General features: G+C 46.4%; 2 long non-coding RNA genes across 2 annotated transcripts in view; one reads left to right on the plus strand and one right to left on the minus strand.

Annotated features, from left to right (window-relative positions):
* Positions 1-19,895, minus strand: part of LOC144753061 (uncharacterized) — a 473,043-nt gene that overhangs the window by 16,404 nt on the left and 436,744 nt on the right. The window lies entirely within an intron of this gene.
* Positions 19,075-19,895, plus strand: part of LOC144753060 (uncharacterized) — a 37,202-nt gene continuing 36,381 nt past the window's right edge. The window contains exon 1 of the long non-coding RNA XR_013594187.1: positions 19,075-19,162. This is a non-coding gene — a long non-coding RNA (uncharacterized LOC144753060). The remainder of the gene's footprint in view (positions 19,163-19,895) is intronic.

Raw genomic sequence — 19,895 nt, forward strand, 5'->3', positions numbered from 1 at the left:
TAGGTAGGCATCTCCCGCACTATTGGTTGAAGGAAGAAATCTACAAATGTAGATAAAGGTTCCAATAGTGAACCGATTCCCGATATGATGGGTCTACCGGGAGGGGGGCGTTGTGGCTTGTGTACCTTGGGAAGGATGTAGAAATAAGGCATCCTAGGGTGGACAGTGCGTAAGTACTGAGATTCTTTATCAGTAATCCATCCCTCTGCAAGACCTTCTTCGACAATATGGCCAATGGCCACAGTCAACCTGTCGGTTGGATCGTTGTCGAGTTTACGATAAGCCCTAATGTCATTCAGCTGGCGCATGCATTCTTCGTGATACATTTCTGCATCCATTAGTACAGTCGCCCCGCCCTTATCGGCTGGTTTGATTACAACCGATTCCAAATTAGCCAAAGTCGTAACAGCATCTTGTTCACCTTTAGTTAAATTGATAAAGCCATTATTAGGTTGGAGGTACAGTTGTCTTAAATCATGATCCACAGCTTCCTCGAATGCCTGAACTTTTGCAGGCAACCCTACTACACTGGGGTTAAAAGTAGATGGTCGCTTGAGGCCTGTGTTTGATGTGTCCTCCCCTTCTGTTACCGTTGTTTTGTTCGCAAACAGGTAATGAAGCCTTATTTTGCGGAAGAACTTGCCCATTTCCGTTTGTATCAGGAAAGGGTCGCCTTTATTGGTTTTGACAAAACCTAGTCCTTTATTTAGGACCAGTTCTTCCGTGTCGGTAAGAACATGTTTGCTAAGATTGATCACGAGGCTGATGTTCCTGCCTGTTCCCTCGGGATCTTCTTGCCGTCTCTCAGGTCCATGGTCGACGGAGTCAAGTTCCAACGCACTTGGCCTTGTTGTTGACTTCTCCGCCTGCCTCTCGGGCGCCCAGAACCCTGTCCTAAAAAAGGCTGCTGGTTGTAATCTGGGTATTGTTGCTGTGGTCCGAAGGGGCCAGGTGGAGGAAAAGATGGTACACCCCAAGGTGATGGTTGCCACCAAGGCGGGATAGGCGGTTGGGCATAATAGGGATTGTAACCTCTTCGGTTCCTTCTATTACTATTACCTCGACCCCTTAAAGCCGCTTTGGTATTTCCTTGATTAGAGGAATCAGAGTCAGTGGATGCCTCGTCAGAATTTGACGTGCCATATGTCGATCCTAACCGGCTACTGGTAGTAGATACCACAGGAACATAATTGTCCGCCGTGTACGGATATATGGTCTCAGCAGAGAACTTAGCTAAATCCTTTTTGAATTTTTCAAGCTTTTTCACCAGGATGGAGTCCCTCAGTTCTTTACTGACTTTATTCCCTTCCTCCTGTCCCTTTCCAAAGATTTTGCTCGTGAGAGTTGTCCTGATCTGGCCCTCTAGAGTGTCTCTCATGCAGCAATATTTCAACCTGCAGGTACTGCAACCTAGCAATGAAAAAATAAAACATAACTAAATTAATGTCTCCTTTCTTCTGACTTCATTTTAGAAGAATACAGTTCAGAACTTCAGAAATAGTACTCTATTGTAATACGTTATTACAGATAATTTATGACAACACAATGCTGCTGCAAAGCTAATAATGTGTAATCATTGTGTAAACAGCCATTGTGTGTCTGTTCTGCGGCCTCCTTTGAAGTCCCTCTGAGGATGAGCCAGCAGAGACTCTTGAAGGGAGGTCACTAAACACAATGCAATGGTTGTGTAAAGAATGAAAGGTAGCCCACGCTTTTGTCAGCAATATTATGATCTTACAATTTGTCTGTAATAACATTCCATAGAGTAGCGATATAATGTTCTTATTACAGGTGACACAGCTTTTTTTTATTACAGATGACTAGGCTAGAATAAGAAAATTAGAGCCAGGTTTTCATACATGATTTGCTGGCCTTAGTGTATTAAACATGTATGTGTGTAACATGACTTACCTTTACCCCAAATACAAAATGTTTTCCCCGGTTTGTGAATAATTGCTTTTACATCATTTCTTTCCATCATATAACTTTTTCAGTAGAACCAGTCACCAAGCTCCTACAAGGCTGAGGCATCTCGGGTTCATTGATCACCTTTTATGACAAGGCCTGCCATTCCGTCATGACAGAAATGATAAGAACTGGCATCCAGCCAACCCCCGGGGGGGATATCTGTGCCTCCTTCCCAGAGTAGATGAGATTCGGCTTTGAGGCTACCTGTGTCTATCTGTTTATTCAATTTGGATGAAACCTACATTTACTCTTTTTAAGCACAGACATTTTAAACTCAACTGATGGAAAAATTATTGGTGAATACACATCTGGCTCTCTTGGAATTCACGAAGCCGTCCTGGAGTACAAAAGGGACGCTGCAGCAGTCGGACGTTTAGAGGAGTGTTCGCTGTTTTGTGATTTCCCATTTTCACCCATACAAGTATTTTTTGCAAGATAAATGTATGTGGTGTAAATGTAAGTGTTCGCATGTATAGCTCTGTAGTGCAGTTATACTTTTTAGGTTTTGCTTGGCAATGCGTACGAAGTACGCATGCGCTAGCAAAATCTAATGTAATTTCTCTGTGGGGTCGGGTAATGTAAATGTAATGTAATGTAATGTAACATAGCATTTGTACCGCGCAGCAGTCACTCCAAGGAGCATCAAGGCGCCAGATACTGATTCGGAGATGAAGGAAACAGGTAGGGAGTGGATGGAAACTCACCCAACTGTTACACTAGTGCTCTAACGCAGGAGTCCTGTAGCTTGAAAATCCAGGTTTTCAGTCCCTTCCTGAAGTCTTTTTCCTTGTCTAGGGCACGAAGGGCAGGGGGGAGAGTGTTCCACGCTTTTGCTCCGAGTACTGGTAGGGATTTGCCACCTCTCGTGCTGAGCCTGAACCTAGGTACTGACAGGAGATTGGAGCTAGATGAACGGAGATTGCGGGAGGGATGGTATCTGGCGAATCTCTGCTGTAGGTATTTTGGTCCCAGAGCATGGGTGGCTCTAAAGGTGATATCCACCCCCTCCTCCCATTGGCTAGCTCCATAAATGGAGGTTAGCCATTGGGAGAAGGCTCTGTCCGTCAATCTCAGACCAGATTCGGGGGCGTTCCCGAGAATTTTTCCCTTTTGGTGACGTCAGTCGAAAGCCTGTTCTCGGGAACGCCCCCGAGTCTGGTCCGGCATTGCCGGCACCCGCCTTCCTGCTCGGGGTTGTGGGCAGATGTGTACATTTGGCCTCCGTGCATGGTTCCTTTGCTGTCATGGAGCCTTTCTTTGTGTTCCCTACTGGCAGGAGCCGCCCTCCCGCCGTTAGACATGCTACCTCTCCCCCTCCACTAGCAGCACCCTCTGCTGAGAGAGAAGCACGCTCCCTGAACTGGAATGTGCACTCCCCACTCTGTCACTACCAATACCCGCTCCTTCCCAAGAGGTGCCGACCCTCTCGTTCCAGCAGCACACTTCTCTCTTCTCCACCCAGAGCAACTCTCCCCCCTCCCTCCCTAAGCTCCCCTCTCCTCAATAAGCAAAGCATTTAATTCCCTTACAGGAGAGGCATTTTTCTGTCACCCACCAGCAGCGTGCGTCTCTCTCCTCGACGGAAAGTGCACCCTCCTCTGTCCGGCACGAGAAGGACTCTTCCCTCTCCACTACTAGATGTAAACTCTCCATTACAAATGTACAAAAGAAAGCACATCAGGCTCTCCAACTCTCTCTCGCAACTCTACTGAAATTCCCTCCTCCTCCCTATGAGAGGCTTACTACTCTCCACAACGGAAGCAGGCAGAAATGAGGCATAACCTCAGGAACAATAATGCGTTATTTTTGGACAGGTGAACGCTGAGACTGACAGTTTCTGGAGAGGCAGCATGTTCTGAGTGCCGGCTGCTCTAGAAAATGAGGATGTGGCACAACGGCTAGAGCGGCCGACCGCGAAGCTGAGGAAACAGGTTTGAGTATGGCGGGAGGCTCAAGCACCATCACCGACTCTTCTCGTGCCTAAACTGAATCTGTCTACCCCAATGACTGTAACTGGTGCTCAAGTAATGTGCACTGATGCCTTTCAATGAAAACTATGCTGCACTGGCCTATCTATAAAGCTGCAGTGTGTTGTTTAAGGGAATGGCGGGGTGTAAAAGCAGAAAACGCATTATTTTAGTGATTTCATTTTGAGCCGTGCTATGGTGCAAAGTACTCACTCACTCACACACACTCTCACTCACTCATTCACTCGCATACTCACACACACATTCACTCACACACACACACACACACACACTCAGTCAGTCACACTCACTCACTCACTCAATCACTCACTCACTCAATCACTCACTCCTGCCAGCCCTCCAATCATAACCAGCAGCGTGCGTCTCTCTCCTCGACGGAAAGTGCACCCTCCTCTGTCCGGCACGAGAAGGACTCTTCCCTCTCCACTACTAGATGTAAACTCTCCATTACAAATGTACAAAAGAAAGCACCTCAGGCTCTCCAACTCTCTCTCGCAACTCTACTGAAATTCCCTCCTCCTCCCTATGAGAGGCTTACTACTCTCCACAACGGAAGCAGGCAGAAATGAGGCATAACCTCAGGAACAATAATGCGTTATTTTTGGACAGGTGAATGCTGAGACTGACAGTTTCTGGAGAGGCAGCATGTTCTGTGTGCCGGCTGCTCTAGAAAATGAGGATGTGGCACAACGGCTAGAGCGGCCGACCGCGAAGCTGAGGAAACAGGTTCGAGTATGGCGGGAGGCTCAAGCACCATCACCGACTCTTCTCGTGCCTAAACTGAATCTGTCTACCCCAATGACTGTAACTGGTGCTCAAGTAATGTGCACTGATGCCTTTCAATGAAAACTATGCTGCACTGGCCTATCTATAAAGCTGCAGTGTGTTGTTTAAGGGAATGGCGGGGTGTAAAAGCAGAAAACGCATTATTTTAGTGATTTCATTTTGAGCCGTGCTATGGTGCAAAGTACTCACTCACACACACTCTCACTCACTCATTCACTCGCATACTCACACACACACTCACTCACACACACACACACACACACTCAGTCAGTCACACACTCACTCACTCAATCACTCACTCACTCAATCACTCACTCCTGCCAGCCCTCCAATCATAACCAGCAGCGTGCGTCTCTCTCCTCGACGGAAAGTGCACCCTCCTCTGTCCGGCACGAGAAGGACTCTTCCCTCTCCACTACTAGATGTAAACTCTCCATTACAAATGTACAAAAGAAAGCACCTCAGGCTCTCCAACTCTCTCTCGCAGCTCTACTGAAATTCCCTCCTCCTCCCTATGAGAGGCTTACTACTCTCCACAACGGAAGCAGGCAGAAATGAGGCATAACCTCAGGAACAATAATGCGTTATTTTTGGACAGGTGAACGCTGAGACTGACAGTTTCTGGAGAGGCAGCATGTTCTGTGTGCCCGCTGCTCTAGAAAATGAGGATGTGGCACAACGGCTAGAGCGGCCGACCGCGAAGCTGAGGAAACAGGTTCGAGTATGGCGGGAGGCTCAAGCACCATCACCGACTCTTCTCGTGCCTAAACTGAATCTGTCTACCCCAATGACTGTAACTGGTGCTCAAGTAATGTGCACTGATGCCTTTCAATGAAAACTATGCTGCACTGGCCTATCTATAAAGCTGCAGTGTGTTGTTTAAGGGAATGGCGGGGTGTAAAAGCAGAAAACGCATTATTTTAGTGATTTCATTTTGAGCCGTGCTATGGTGCAAAGTACTCGCTCACTCACACACACCCGTCTCTTCTTCCTCTGCCCAGCCGTCTGCACCCCACCCCCCTTTCTGCTGCCCCCCCCTCGATCCAATCACCCTTTTTTTAATGCTTTCTTCTAACCCCCCCCCCCTGGTGTTTTTTACCTACCTGCCTATATAAAGCGCTTCGAATACCCGCAGTGATGTCAGTGGTATAGTAAATACAAATACATTCTTACAATGAGCGCCGTTGAGTGGGATTAGAATAAGCATCTGTTAGGCAGCGCCAAGATACCCAGGGGTGAACATGTGCTTTACAAATGTTACCTTTACTCCTCCCTGCCCCTACAATATTACTCACACTCACCCCTCACCCCTTTGATACGCTTCTTTTCTATCCCCAGCATTCAATCAGTCAACTTATGAAGCACACTTTACACCCACCTCTTACACCCTCATTGTGTTTATATCTTCTGTACTCTCCTAACCCAATGTCTGACCTCGACCCATCCCCTCCAATCTCATACCCCTTTACCCCTCATTGAACCGTCTCCTCTGACTCGTTCCTTTACTCTGTCTGCTAGATCCACTCTTTCTTTTTATTTTCCCTTACTACTCCCTCTGCTCCTATGTCTTCTGCTTTTAGTTCCTCCTGACGCTCCTTAGCCCCCCCTTTCTGCTTTCTCATTCTTTCGCCTTTCTTTCCATAATTCCTAAATTGTTTTCTTAATCCTTCCTTACCCCGGCCAGCCCCCCTTCACCACCTGCTTCCGCCTTCTTTACCCACTGTAGTAATTTTCTCTTCACCATGTTTTCTTTACTTTTTTTGAGTCCCTGCTCCCCCCCCCTTCTTTACACACACCTCCCCTTGCCCCTCCTTCTGTGCCCTCCCGCTCCACGCGGTGCACTCTACCTGCCCGCCCCTCCATCCTCGGCAGGGGTGCCCCGGGGGAGGGGTCCCTGCCAGGCTGTGGTGATCCGGGGGTGCCCAGTCCCGCCGGTGATGCTTCATTGAGCTGTAATGAACGTGGCACTGCGCCCCACCCGGGCCTGCACGCACCAGGGCACCAGGGTGGGCGTGGCCTCACTTCCCAGGTGTATTGTTGTGGTGACAATGCACGGAAGTGGCTCCTGCGGGAGTGGAGAATGGTAAACTGTGCGTGTAGGGATGGGGGCGTAGTGATCAGCCCCCTGTGATCACCCAGACATCCCGGGCATGTGTGGTGTAAACTTGGCGGGGGGGGGGAGATGTAGAGGTAGAGGTACCTCCCCGCCCCCTCTGATAACCCAGGCAGCCTGCCATGTTTTTTTTTTCTCAAACCGGGGTTGGGTGGGGAGGGGGTTGATGTAGTGACCCCTCCCCGCCCTCTGATAGCAGTGACTTGTCTCCCGCGGGCAGGCTGGGAGCCTGTCTCACACCCAAGGCCTATTCTGGGGGGAGGGGTGGGGTGGACGCTAATACCGACTGCCACAGGTCCCTACCTATGCAGCACCAAGCCACCCCCATTCCGTCCCGGCTGCCGCCACTCCCAGTCCTACTGCCCCACCCCCACTACCTTGTTTCCCCTGTCCCAATCTTATCTTACTGCCCACCCCCAGTCCTTCCCCCTTACTGCCCTGCCCTCTCCCAGCCTGCCCTCTCCCAGCCTGCCCTCTCCCAGCCTGTCCTCTCCCAGCCTGTCCTCTCCCAGCCTGTCCTCTCCCAGCCTGCCCACTCCCAGCCTGCCCTCTCCCAGCCTGTCCTCTCCCAGCCTGCCCACTCCCAGCCTGCCCTCTCGCAGCCTGTCCTCTCGCAGCCTGTCCTCTCGCAGCCTGTCCTCTCGCAGCCTGTCCTCTCGCAGCCTGCCCTCTCCCAGCCTGTCCCCTCCCAGCCTGTCCCCTCCCTGCCCTTTCCCAGCCTGTCCTCTTCCAGCCTGTCCACTTCCAGCCTGCCCTCTCCCAGCCTGTCCCCTCCATGACCTTTCCCAGCCTGTCCTCTCCCAGCTTGTCCACTTCCAGCCTGCCCTCTCCCAACCTGCCCTCTCCCAGCCTGTCCCCTCCCTGCCCTCTCCCAGCCTGCCCTCTCCCAGCCTGTCCCCTCCCTGCCCTCTCCCAGCCTGTCCTCTCCCTGCCTGTTGTCGTGTCCCGGCGGCAGCAGGCAGCAGGCAAGAGCGTGCACTGCGTCCCCGAAGTAACAGCCCTAAAGCAAGCAAGAAGTACGCCCCCCTCCCACCAATCCCTGTTAGGTAGTGGAAACTGTCCAAACTGAGGTGCAGACAGCCCCTCTCACCTTTCGGCCTGGTACCACTGCACCAGCCGCACTACTTCCCTACTGACCGTTCTCCACTTCAGCCCCGTCTAAATTACAATTCCTGCTTGTGACCCTTTTGCCTGCTTGTGCTTGTTTTCGTGACCCTGTTGCCTGCTTGTGCCTCCGTGTGCCCCTGTTGCCTGCTTGTGCCTCCGTGTGCCCCTGTTGCCTGCTTGTGCCTCCGTTTTCGTGCCCCTGTCGCCTGCTTGTGCCTCCGTTTTCGTGCCCCTGTCGCCTGCTTGTGCCTCCGTGTGCCCCTGTCGCCTGCTTGTGCCTCCGTGTGCCCCTGTTGCGTGCTTGTGCCTCCGTGTGCCCCTGTTGCCTGCTTGTGCCTCCGTTTTCGTGCCCCTGTTGCCTGCTTGTGCCTCCGTGTGCCCCTGTTGCCTGCTTGTGCCTCCGTGTGCCCCTGATGCCTGCTTGTGCTGTGTGGGTGTGTGTGGAAGGCTCTGTGTGGGTGTGTGGAGGGCTCTGTGTGGCTGTGTGTGTGGGGGGCTCTGTGTGGCTGTGTGTGTGGGGGGCTCTGTGTGGCTGTGTGTGTGGGGGGCTTTGTGTGGCTGTGTGTGTGGGGGCTCTGTGTGGCTGTGTGTGTGGGGGGCTCTGTGTGGGGGGGCTCTGTGTGTGTTTGTGTGTGTCATTTGCGAGAGATAAAGCTAGTGGCATTGTAAATGACAATGCCATTTATTTATGTTAAAAAAAAACATAAATAAAAATAATGTCAAGAGCAATGCCAATAGCTCTAACTTTAACAAAGGCAAAACCATTGCATTGTAAATGCTTGTTTTGTTTGTTTTTCTCCATGGGATGTTCATCTAGGTAAAAACCCCTTCTCATTCACCCCCACTAGTCTTCAGCATCCTGGGCATATTTTGGCACAGTATTACCCTGGCTCTTTACGGGAGTAAATCTATCCCTGTGTCCGAGGTGGCATTGGTCGTGGTCACTGTTGTGAAGACCCATAGACACACAACCTTGTGGCTTTGCATACATTTCCCTGGATATGACATTCATCCTCTTTACCGTCCGCCCCTGACACTGGAAGTGAATTTACTCACACTTGAAAGTGCCAAAGAGGAAATCTGTTTACAAGCATTAATCCACGTTTTATTCATCCCCAGTGTTGATTACGATTCCTAAACAAAGCCATGTGCACACCTACGATGAGCATGTATGCGCAAAGGGCTTTTAATGCACTCCCTAAAGACAGTCGATAACTAATTTCTACCAGCACATTATAACTGGCAAGATAAGACCAGAAAGATGCTTTCCTGTCCCATAGGTGAGAGACAAACCCTGTGGTCCTCACCAAGGAGGGTTGTACTGCAGCATCTGTTAAAGATCTGTTGCTAGGAAGAGCAAGTAGAGTCTGTGTGGAATTCCGCTAGTCTTTGTGTGAATTGATGGGAGAGCGCACAGTCCTGGCTGCGGAATTTTTTTATTTTTATCCAGCTTTATACAGTTGGGGGAAGAGGGGAACAACGAAGGTCACCGGTGTAGACATGGGTCCTACCCTTTTTTTAGGGGGACAATATTTTATTTGTCAAATTGCATAGTTATCGCAGGGCTCTGCACACCAGGGGCATCTGTAGAATCAAACCAGATAGGACCAAGAAAGCAAACGACTTTCGTATATATAGCATAACAAAAGCATACAAATAATACAGACAACTCCCCCCAACTCCCTCCCTCACTCGCCCCTCCGCCCAAAGTTGTACAATGTCCGCATAGTCCTGTCCACTGTCTTTATGCAGAAAAAGCAATTCCATCGAGAGAGCACAATCCCTCCGGCCCCTCTCCCAACCACAACACCTCTGCAGACCCCCATGCACATGACGTTATCCCAATGCAGGCACCTCTACAGCTACTGGGGGCTCCAGCCACAGGCCCCGGTAATCCGCCCATCTTTTCCATATTATGTAGTGTTTGCATTGGCATCCCCTGGCAACAAAAATAGGATGTTCCAGCCCCATACAAAAGTCCAAGCCAATATTCCATGCCGCCACCGAGGGGGGCTGTGGTGCCTTCCACTCCCTAGCAATATCGCGCTTCGCCAACGTGAGGCCCAGCTGCATGAGATGTCGCTTGTATATATTACCCCCTATTCCCTCCATCACATGTAGCAGGGCTATTCGCGGCATACGTGGGAGCCCCCACCCCAGCACCTCCGAGAGGCGGATGTATGACATTACAACGCATGCTTTTACCACGCATGCCTTTACAACGCGATTTTTACAACGCAAGCCTTTACAACGCATAGTGCTTTTGGGCGCTGGATAGTGAATTGTTTAATTTACTATTCCAACTCCAGTCCCCGTGGATAGTAGAGAAGGTGTTGGATAGTAAATTAAACCTATTCCCTATCCTAGAGCGCCCCCCAGCGCAATGCGTTGTAATGGTTTGCGTTGTAAAAGTTGTGTCGTAAAGGCACTGCGTGGTAAAAGTTGCGTTGTAAACGCTGTTCCCCCCGAGAGGCAGGAGAATACCCCTCTCCAAAATCGATCAAGGGAAAGGCAACGCCAGACAGTGTGAACGTGCCCTCCTCCCGACCACACCGAATACACTCCAGGGAGGCAATCGACCCCACCCGCCACAGTCGATATTAAGTAAAATAGACCCTGTCCAGATACTTAAATTGAACAAGGCAAAGACGCATCGCTATAGCCGCTCCCCGCGGTGCTGCCAGGGCCTCCCTCCAGTCCTCCTCTTCCAGCTCGTCCACATCCTCCTCCCAGTCCCCCCGAGGGACCTACCCTTTTTGATAAAGAAGAATGTTTAGAATATCCCTGCGGCCGCTATTCTGAAGCTACTAAATGAGAAGGTGTGACCTCCTGCTGTGATTGTGTGTATGCGTGGGGTGTAACAGTGAGATACCGGTTGAGCTTAGGTGTCTGTAAGGTCGGTGGAAATGAATGTGGCTATTCAGGTAGACAGGGCCGGGGTTGTGGAGTGCTTTGTAGGTGAGGGTGAGGAGTTTGAAGTGTGCTCACTTGTGCATCAGGAGCCAGTGGAGTTCCATAAGGTCTGGTTTGATGTGGGCTCGGTGATGAAAGTTGAGAAGTAGCTTGACTGATGCACTTTGGACGGTCCACAGTCTTCTTATGAGCTGGTTAGTTATCTGTGCATATCGGGTGTTCCTATAGTCTAGTCCAGAGGTCTTCAATCTTCCCTTGTGCCTGCAATCCAAAACATTTGCTTTCATTTTGGATAAAGACAGCAGTCCTGGGATGAATAATTTAGATCATTATCAACTGAATTTCCATCAATGGAGTTTCTTGTGCTGTGAAAAGTTTCCATGCCAGGGTGCGGGCTTGCCTGAGTGAAATGCAAATGCACCTATCAGTTAATCTGCACCGGTAACGGGTACTTGGGAGCTGGTTCTGGCTTTAATTGATCAAATCACTCCAATCATTGTGATGAAAAAGATTTTTATTTTTTGAGTGGTGGTGCAAAGGGTTACCAACGGAGCTGTGAAGGGCAGGGTTTTAATTTTAATTGCATTTACACAGCCCTTACTACCCTTTAAGGTGTGTTGAAGGAACAGTTATGTAAAAAAGAAAATTGCATTACATACGCTCTGGTGTTACTAGAATCTACATTTTCGAAGCACCATTTTATTGTAAAACTATTAGCATGTTTTGCAGCAATCTATCTTACACTGTGTATAATGCAAGCATAAAGTAATGACTTACATATTCACAGTGCTTTCTGTCACAGGCTGTGACCTCATAGCACTAAAAATACGCACGACTTTACTCCACTGCACCAATCAAGATTTAATTCTGAAGCTCTCTGGTTACACACAGACCTCTGCAGTGCATTAACTAATAAAGGTTTCAAAATGTACTTTAGTGCATTTCCCACTGAGTAACAACTTTTTAAATTTATTTTTCATTTACGCCGCCAATTATTTTATATGTAGATACCTGATAATGAAAGACCTAAAAAACATACAGAATATTTTGGAGCTTATTTATGAGAGACTTTCATCGCCAGAGCATCACTTTTTTGATGCTCTGGCGGTGCAAGTGTCTCAACCATACCTATGAGGCAGTGCAAAGTCACACTGCAAGGCTTTACATGGCCTCATAGATATGGAGTAAGACATAGAAGCGCAAGTCACTGCGTTGCCTTATTCTGTGTCAAGGAGGTGTTCCATGGCTTTGCGTTGAGTTCCCAGACAACACCCATGGATTTTGATGCTGCCCCATATTTACAAAATCACGTAAGCCTGGGCAGCTCCAAAAACAGACGCCTCCCCAGTGGATGTGTAACGATGAGAAATGTTTTCATTTCTCCTTGTTTTTTCCTCTTTCCATGTGCGCTGCATTCTGTAGCTCACATTGAAAGAGGAAAACACCTCTCTGTATTTTTTTTTTAAGGAAGGTGCCCCTTCCTGTACAAAAACAATCCTGTCTATGTTGGTGCTAGGCAGCAATGTATGCGCCAACACAAAGGAAAAGGACAGGAATGTGCCATATTTCATAAATACTGTGCATTCCTGCCCTTTCACATTGACATAGGGCAGCGCAGCATGAAGACTTGCAGTGCTGCCCTGCGCAAATTTCTCATTGTTTTTAGCTACATCTTTGATACACCCCCATGCTCACTGACCTTTGGTTTACTAAACACTGTTTAATATTATTTCCCCACCGTAAACATTATTTGCTGTGGGTATTGGGGGCGTTTATGGTTGTTGATAGTTGTCTATGATGAGAAGTACCAGGTTATAGACATTTTCATCAGAAGGGGTCCTTACGCCTAAAAACGTTTGACAAGGGGTTCTCTGCATCAAAAAGTTTGAAGACCTTTGGTCTAGTTTGCTGGTGAATGAGGGCTTAGGTGATCGTTTTCCTAAATAGTGATGCATAACACTAAAACTGGGGTGGCATCGGCATCTGCACGTCCTGTGCGGTACGTGTCTGAGTTTGCAAAGGTGGCAGAAACTGCAGATATGACAGCCAGGACAACCACCAGAATCACAATAGTGGAAGATTTGTATAATGAGCTGTGCTCCCCAAACATCTGAAATATACCCACAGAACAATTCGTACATTTGGTGCATTGATCACATTAATGGGGAAAAAAACTAGTCACGTGACATTGAACAGCCTTAACCAATAGTGTGTTGGAGATGATGCTAGAGCTAGGCCATAGTGGAAGAGTGGTGACTTGACTATATAAAGCACTATCATCCATGATGGAAATAAGCTTGCAAGAACTGAGGAATGGGAATGCCTGGGCAACAGACCTGTGCAGAGAGATCACAGACCCAGGGTGGAAAGCAACTATAGAACACCCAAAAACAGGGCTTAGAAATGCCAGATTATAATAAATAAATCACAACATACTGCAGTGAACACATGTAACACCCAACCAGTTAAATGGAATATATCACATTATACCCCCAGAAACATGCCCAAAGGCAAACTTATTAGACGCTATGGGCATGCATAGCAAAGCCTGCATTCTGGATCGCAAAACAATTAGCAGGCATCAAAAAAAGCGCCAATCAAAAACCTGCTGCCTATCAGTCTTACAAACCTCAGCTTAGAAAACGAATAATACGAATTTAGGTTCATAGGCTTGGCACACCTATTGGGCAAAAGGTCATTAACTAACAAAATGGCAATAGGAAGTAGCGCCAGAAATTGCACAGTGGAGAAGCGGGCGAACTAAGAGGACAGAAATCGAGCGGAGGGTTTGGGGAGGGAGATAGCGACCTCTGAAAAAGAGAAGCAGAAAAGGGGCCTTTCCTGCATATCTAGTTGGCACCACCCCGAGCACAAGGAGTAAGAGGATCCAAAAAAGTAAGTTAATCCAAACCAAAATCTTTTAACAGAAACCCTCCTTCACTCCTCACACCCACAAAAGATGTCTTTCGCCCAGCAAGCAGTTTCCTCCTCTCTTTGACCGCCAGCACCCCCCCCCCCCCCCCCCCCCCCCTCAGCCGCAGGCTCTCTAGACCCCAGATACGACGTAGCCTTACAGGGCACAGAGAGATGGGCCGGGCTGACCTTCGTTTGTGTGGACTCGCGCTAGGGTTAAGATAAGCACAGATAGGTTTGTTTGCCCCGGCCCGCACCGTACCAAGGAGTGTCCTCCTCAGCTATTGATTTAATGCGTACGAGCGATGTATAGAATGTTATATAGACACGTAAAACCCCTGTGATATTGTTCACCATTGATTTGTCTGTCAATTGCGCAAAAAAAGCCGGGAAAACACATTTTTAAAAGTATGACTGAGGGTAAAAGTAATGAAGTTGCTCTTTTACGACTCCCAAGTGGAGTTAAACCCTCACTGAGTTAATCAAGGATTCGGTGTCATCCGAGTTCATCAGGGAATCACTGAGTTAATGGGGGATTCTGTGAGGAGTTCAACCAATTGTCTCACAATTATATTGTTGGAACCAGATAGTTGATGAATAAACTTTATCTTAACAAACGCAGTGCCGATAGTGTTTATTTGAATTGAAGGGCAATGGAGAGTAGAGAACACTTATACTGCCGTGTTTTAAGGAGCTTTTTAAGGATTACTGCTACTTGCCATACTATTCCTCTATTGTGTTCTGATGGCAATAGATTATTTAGGTAGGATACATAAGTTTAGCACTGGTTAAGGGGATACATTTAATCAGATTTCGGTCTGGAAGATTAGATGCAGGTTGTTTGAGGTGATGTAGTCAACAATGTCCAATCTATGTTTTAGGACCAACCTGCAGTTCTGTAGGAGGCATTTCAGGGAGGAAGAGTCCCAAGCTTGTTTACTTCTGCCACATTGGCATTGTTTGTCCCTTTTACCTTGTAAGAAGGTGCTCTTTCTCCTTACGCCCGGATTGAATGGATGATGACATTATCTTGTGGCCTATTAGGGATGATGAAGGCACTTTCAGCCAGATTCATCAAACTAAACTCGGCTCGCAAAGGGCCAGATTCTGAGAATCTGGTCCTTTGCGAGTGCTATTTTTAGGTTTCCACCTGGCGAAAAGCTGCGCAAGCAGCGTTTCGCGCAGGCAAAATCTTATGTCTTACACTGTGTGGCTGGGAATCCGCCCCTCTGTTCTATTGGCTGGATAAATGCCAATAAAAATCTGAGCTGCAGATTTAAAAAAAAAAAAAGTAGCCCATAGAGGAAACAATATTGACCTTTTTGCCTGAAATGTACTTATAAGGGATCGTCAAAAAACGTTGTCAAACTCCTTTGTAGGTAGCAACCATTAGTAAAGTATTGAAAGGAAGTGAGATGGACTTTCTAAGAGCAACTCGAATGTACAGCCTGCTTTTCCCAGTAAATACGGGTCTACATGCCTCAGCTGACAGTGGCGTTTTACTGTTCGAGGTGCAGGAGCGCCGTTTGCTTTCTACTGTTGCAAACTGGTGTCTCCGCACACCCTTGGGGAAGCAGTGGATCACCGTCACTCAGAGCGTGGCCCGGCGCTTATAGCTCTGATAGCTGTGAAATACTTCCCTACTACTGTTACGTCTGCAGTGAGTGTAACTGGATTAAGATACTGAAATTATTTTTAAAAGATTTATTTGGAAACCATGCATCACAATCCTGGACAAGTGTATGCGTCTATTACCCTCTTTGTATTAGGCTATAGCCACTTAAAGTCTGTTACTTTTTTAATAGTCTTAGGCTAACTGGGAGAGTTTTTAGTTTGTCATTTAATTGTACCTATTGTAGGTATTTGTCATTTAATTGTACCTATTGTAGGTATTTGCTATCATTGAATGTTTTAGGTCTTATAAATTAGATAGGAGTAATTTATTACTGTGCTGATTTTTGGAAAATGGCTGATTTTGGAAAACATGACGATTCGTGTTACACTTTGGATTTCCTCATTTGACTTGCTTTCATTTGTTTAACATTCTGCAAGAAGTCTTTCACCCACTCAAATACAAAATCCTGCTGTGATCATTCAAACCCTGCCAAAATAGTCTAATAAAAAAAGTAGAATCGGATAAATACAGTAGCATACGATTAAAAATGTGACACTTGTTTTGATCTGCATATATACGAATTTAGAGTAGAAAAAAGGGTGCCGTAGATCAACCAGTTGGCCTCCTGAGATAGATATGTAGACAAAATATTTATCTGATGGGAATATATATAATACCCACCTGTTCATCATAGTAACTTGTGCCAGGCATGAAAAAGCCAGCGTATGGAACATCGCTTCGTGTTCGGCTTGGGTGCAGTTATCTCATAAATGAGATGCATGAAGAAGGGTATTTTTCATCTGGAAACCTTTTTTTGAAATAGTGATGTACCGTTTGTCTACTAAACTTACTGAGTGTACCTGGGGTGTAAAGTAAGCCCTCACGTCAAGAGTATTGCCCTCTCCAGTCCACGTGTTTTTTCCCTTGAATTCTGGGATGTGTACTCCTGGTTTTGTAATGGTATGAACAAGACAAGAAGTCCCAGATTCAAAGAAAAAACTGGAATGCGCATTGTCCTGGGAAACTTGGCTGGGCTGTAAAACGTGCCAGGCAGAAAAGTATGAATGCATATTTATTAGTAAACTAAGTGTAAAAATATACAATTTTACGGCTCAATTTATTCTCAAAATACAAAATAAATATGGGTAAATACCAAAAAGGTGTTTAAAAAATAAATACACCAGTTTTGTGTGTGCCTCTGTTGCCTGCTTGCGACCCGTTTTTGTGTGTGCCTCTGTTGCCTGCTTGTGACCCGGTTTTGTGTGTGTGTGTGTGGGTACAAATGCAATAGGTGTCGCATTTGCGAGAGATTAGGCTATTGGCTTTGTAAATGACAATGCCATTTATTTATGTTTTCAAAGCCAACACATAAATAAAAATGTTGTCATTTACAATGCCAATAGCTCTAACTTTTCCAAAGGCGAAACCGTTGCATTGTAAATGCTTGTTGCATTTGGGATTCATCATCCCAAATGCAAAATTCACAATTCTACAAATCGCTAAATTGCGATTAATTGCATTTAAGGAATCTCAATTTGAGATTCCTTAAATGCAATTCATGAACCATTTTAAAATTGCGAATTCGCAATCTGGGGCCGCTATTTACCGCGAAGTCTAACTACGTGGTAAATAGCAAAAACGTTGAAAAATGCACTAAAGTGCATTTTTCAAAGTTTCATGTTGCGCGCACACATGCCCTAAGGGCATGTGTGTGCGCAACATATGTGCACACATCAATTTCAGGGGTGCAACAGGGTGTCCTTTGGACACCCCTGCACCCTTGAAATCGCAATCTCAATTTGCGAATCGCTAATTGCGATTAGCAAATTGAGATTGTCTTCCCATTCACTCCTATGGGCCTCTAGGCCCATAGGAATGAATGGGGAGATATTCCTTAATTGCGACTCGCAATTTGCGAGTTGCAATTAAGGAATTATTAGAAAACGCTATTTTTGAAGTGATTTCTTGATGAATAGCATTTTGATATTCCTTAAAAGCGAATCGGTATTTTTCGCTATTAAGGAATAGCAAAATGTGTTCTTGATGAATCTGGGGGTTTATGCACAATTTCTCATTAGATTTGGGCCATGTTCTTTGAACAAGTCCACAATGTGCTACAATTTCTAAATTGCCAAGAGGCACGAGGCATGATGGTACACTGTAACTGTCCTTATTGGCATGTAGATAGAGCTGCTGTCCACTCTGATCTCCCATTTGTTTGGCTCTCTGGGATAAAAACTGATCCTACCACCCACAGGCTGGGCCAACTTAAATTGACAAATATGCTCCTTCCAGACATGCTCATCTGGGACCAGTTCCTCCACCATCTGCAAACGTATCAAGTAAGTAGATGTGAGTGGGTCCCCTTTGGTGGGAAACAAGTACACAGACTTTACCTTCAAGTCGTTTAATCTCCTCAAACCTGACGGGAACATTTTCCCTCACAATTCTTGTCATATGATCATATTCTACACATTATGACAGGCACCTGCAATACAGCCATAATTCCTTCAAAGTTCACACTTCTTTTTCAGGTCCTGCAATTCTTGATCAGGCCCCAACAAGAGATTATACACTATACAATCTATTTAAAGAAAAATTGTGTCCCACTCTGAATCTGGGGTACACGGGAGGCTGGTATTGTCCATCTCCTTTCAGCTGCTTTCTGGCCTAACAGCTAGAGAGGTCGACCTCAGAGCTGGGGAACCAGGTTTGAGTCTTGGCAGGGACACTGAACATCCTGTAATTCTGGGCAAATCACTTAATTTCTCCTTGCCTAACAAAAATGAATGTGTCCATCTGTAACGCAACTGGTGCTCATGTAAAGTGCTCCGATACCTTCATGGCTAGTCTGTCAGATTGTATCAAGCACTCTTACCTGCGAATTCTCAAACCCTTACCTGTAAGGTGCTTGATTGGTTTTGCAGAGACGCTATGTGCCAAACTCCCATAAACCCTATCCTACAACCTGTGAGTCTTTTATAACACTAGGATGGAAGATAATAGTCAGGGAGGAAGGCCGGAATCGGACGCTAGGGTTTCTTTTCTTGTAGTCGACCTGCGAAGCAACAAGAAGCTCCCCTTTAACTTTTTGTTCAATTATGTACATTTTGTTATTTGAAGAACATCAAACAAAATCCGAATGGTGTCTATTCTTAGATTCCTACCTGCAATCTACTTATATGAAGCTTCGCGTCCTGGAAGTCGTGGATGTCCTGGTGAGCGAAGTCGAGTTGGGATGAAAGTGGTTGAAGTCTTTTTGAGGCTTGTGTTTTGATTGAGTTGTTACCCCTTGGTCTTTTGCCTTGGACAATACTTCAAATATTCTGTGAAACAATAACATGAAATCAGTGCTTTTCCTTTTTTCAGACTTTATTATTAATCAAACCTTTCCTGAATTTACTTACTTAGCATTCCCCTGCTTGATACTCAATTCGACTTCACGTTGAACGCTTCCTAAAATTAACATTTAGACCAAACAAACAGAAACATTCTACAACCTTTTAACTGTACACGTTGTATTGCTTTAAACTTGTCTTTTCATCTGTAAATCTCTTATTCCCTTCTTTTTTAAAAAAGAGTCCAAAAATTGTTCTTTCTTGAAGAGTTGTCTTTAGCTAGCGTTGGGCGCCTTTAAAGAAAAGAAATTTGTACTTAGCTTTCTTCTTTCTTTAGCAGGTGCATCATGGATTCCTGAAGACTCTGACTGGTACGCAGCACCGATGTCCTTAAGGCCCGAAATCACTCTGGAAATCTCAGGTAAGCATTCAGTTAAACGCGATGTTCCTCTGAAGCTGTCCGGAAGGCTAAGCACCTTCTGGAAGTCCGGGTGTGGCTTTTATAGTTTTGCCACGCCCTAGGACGTCCGCTTTGTTGTCTGCGTGAACCTCGCCCTTACATTGTGCTCAGACTGAACACAGCGCGAGGGACTATGCGTGCAACTTTAAAAGCTCCCGAAAGTCTTTACTTTTCAGATTACCCTCTCGTGCTGTGTTAAAACATGCACAAAGCGTGAGAACATGGTTTCTTTTTTGGCTTTTAGTGATAGTGTGATCGTAAGCAACAGTGACAACGAACTTTGGCATTTATAATGACTCAAATGAAAACAAGCATTGGTATAATCTCAGAATGCAATTGTAAATTATGCAATTGTAAATCAAGTTGGCATTTAATACAGTACGCACCAAACATACTCATACACATAAAGGAGTGCAGGATGCACGGGACAGGGGCGGGTTTCTTTAAGGGAAGATCTCCTTTATTTACAAGGAGTTTTCTTGGTGTAGTAAAACACGGGTAGCAGAATCATGACAGTACCCTCCCCGTAGAATCCCCCCTAATACCATAGGGACAGGTTTTGGTTTCTCAGGGTATTTGATATGAAAGGTTCTAAGAATCCTTGGGGCATTTTTCAAATTGGCTAAAGGTTCCCAAGAACGGTCTTCTGGACCGTAACCGTTCCAATCTACTAAGTAAAATAGTTTAAACAAGG

The sequence above is a fragment of the Lissotriton helveticus genome, chromosome 5_1, assembly GCF_964261635.1.
Source record: "Lissotriton helveticus chromosome 5_1, aLisHel1.1, whole genome shotgun sequence".
NCBI lineage: Eukaryota > Metazoa > Chordata > Amphibia > Caudata > Salamandridae > Lissotriton > Lissotriton helveticus.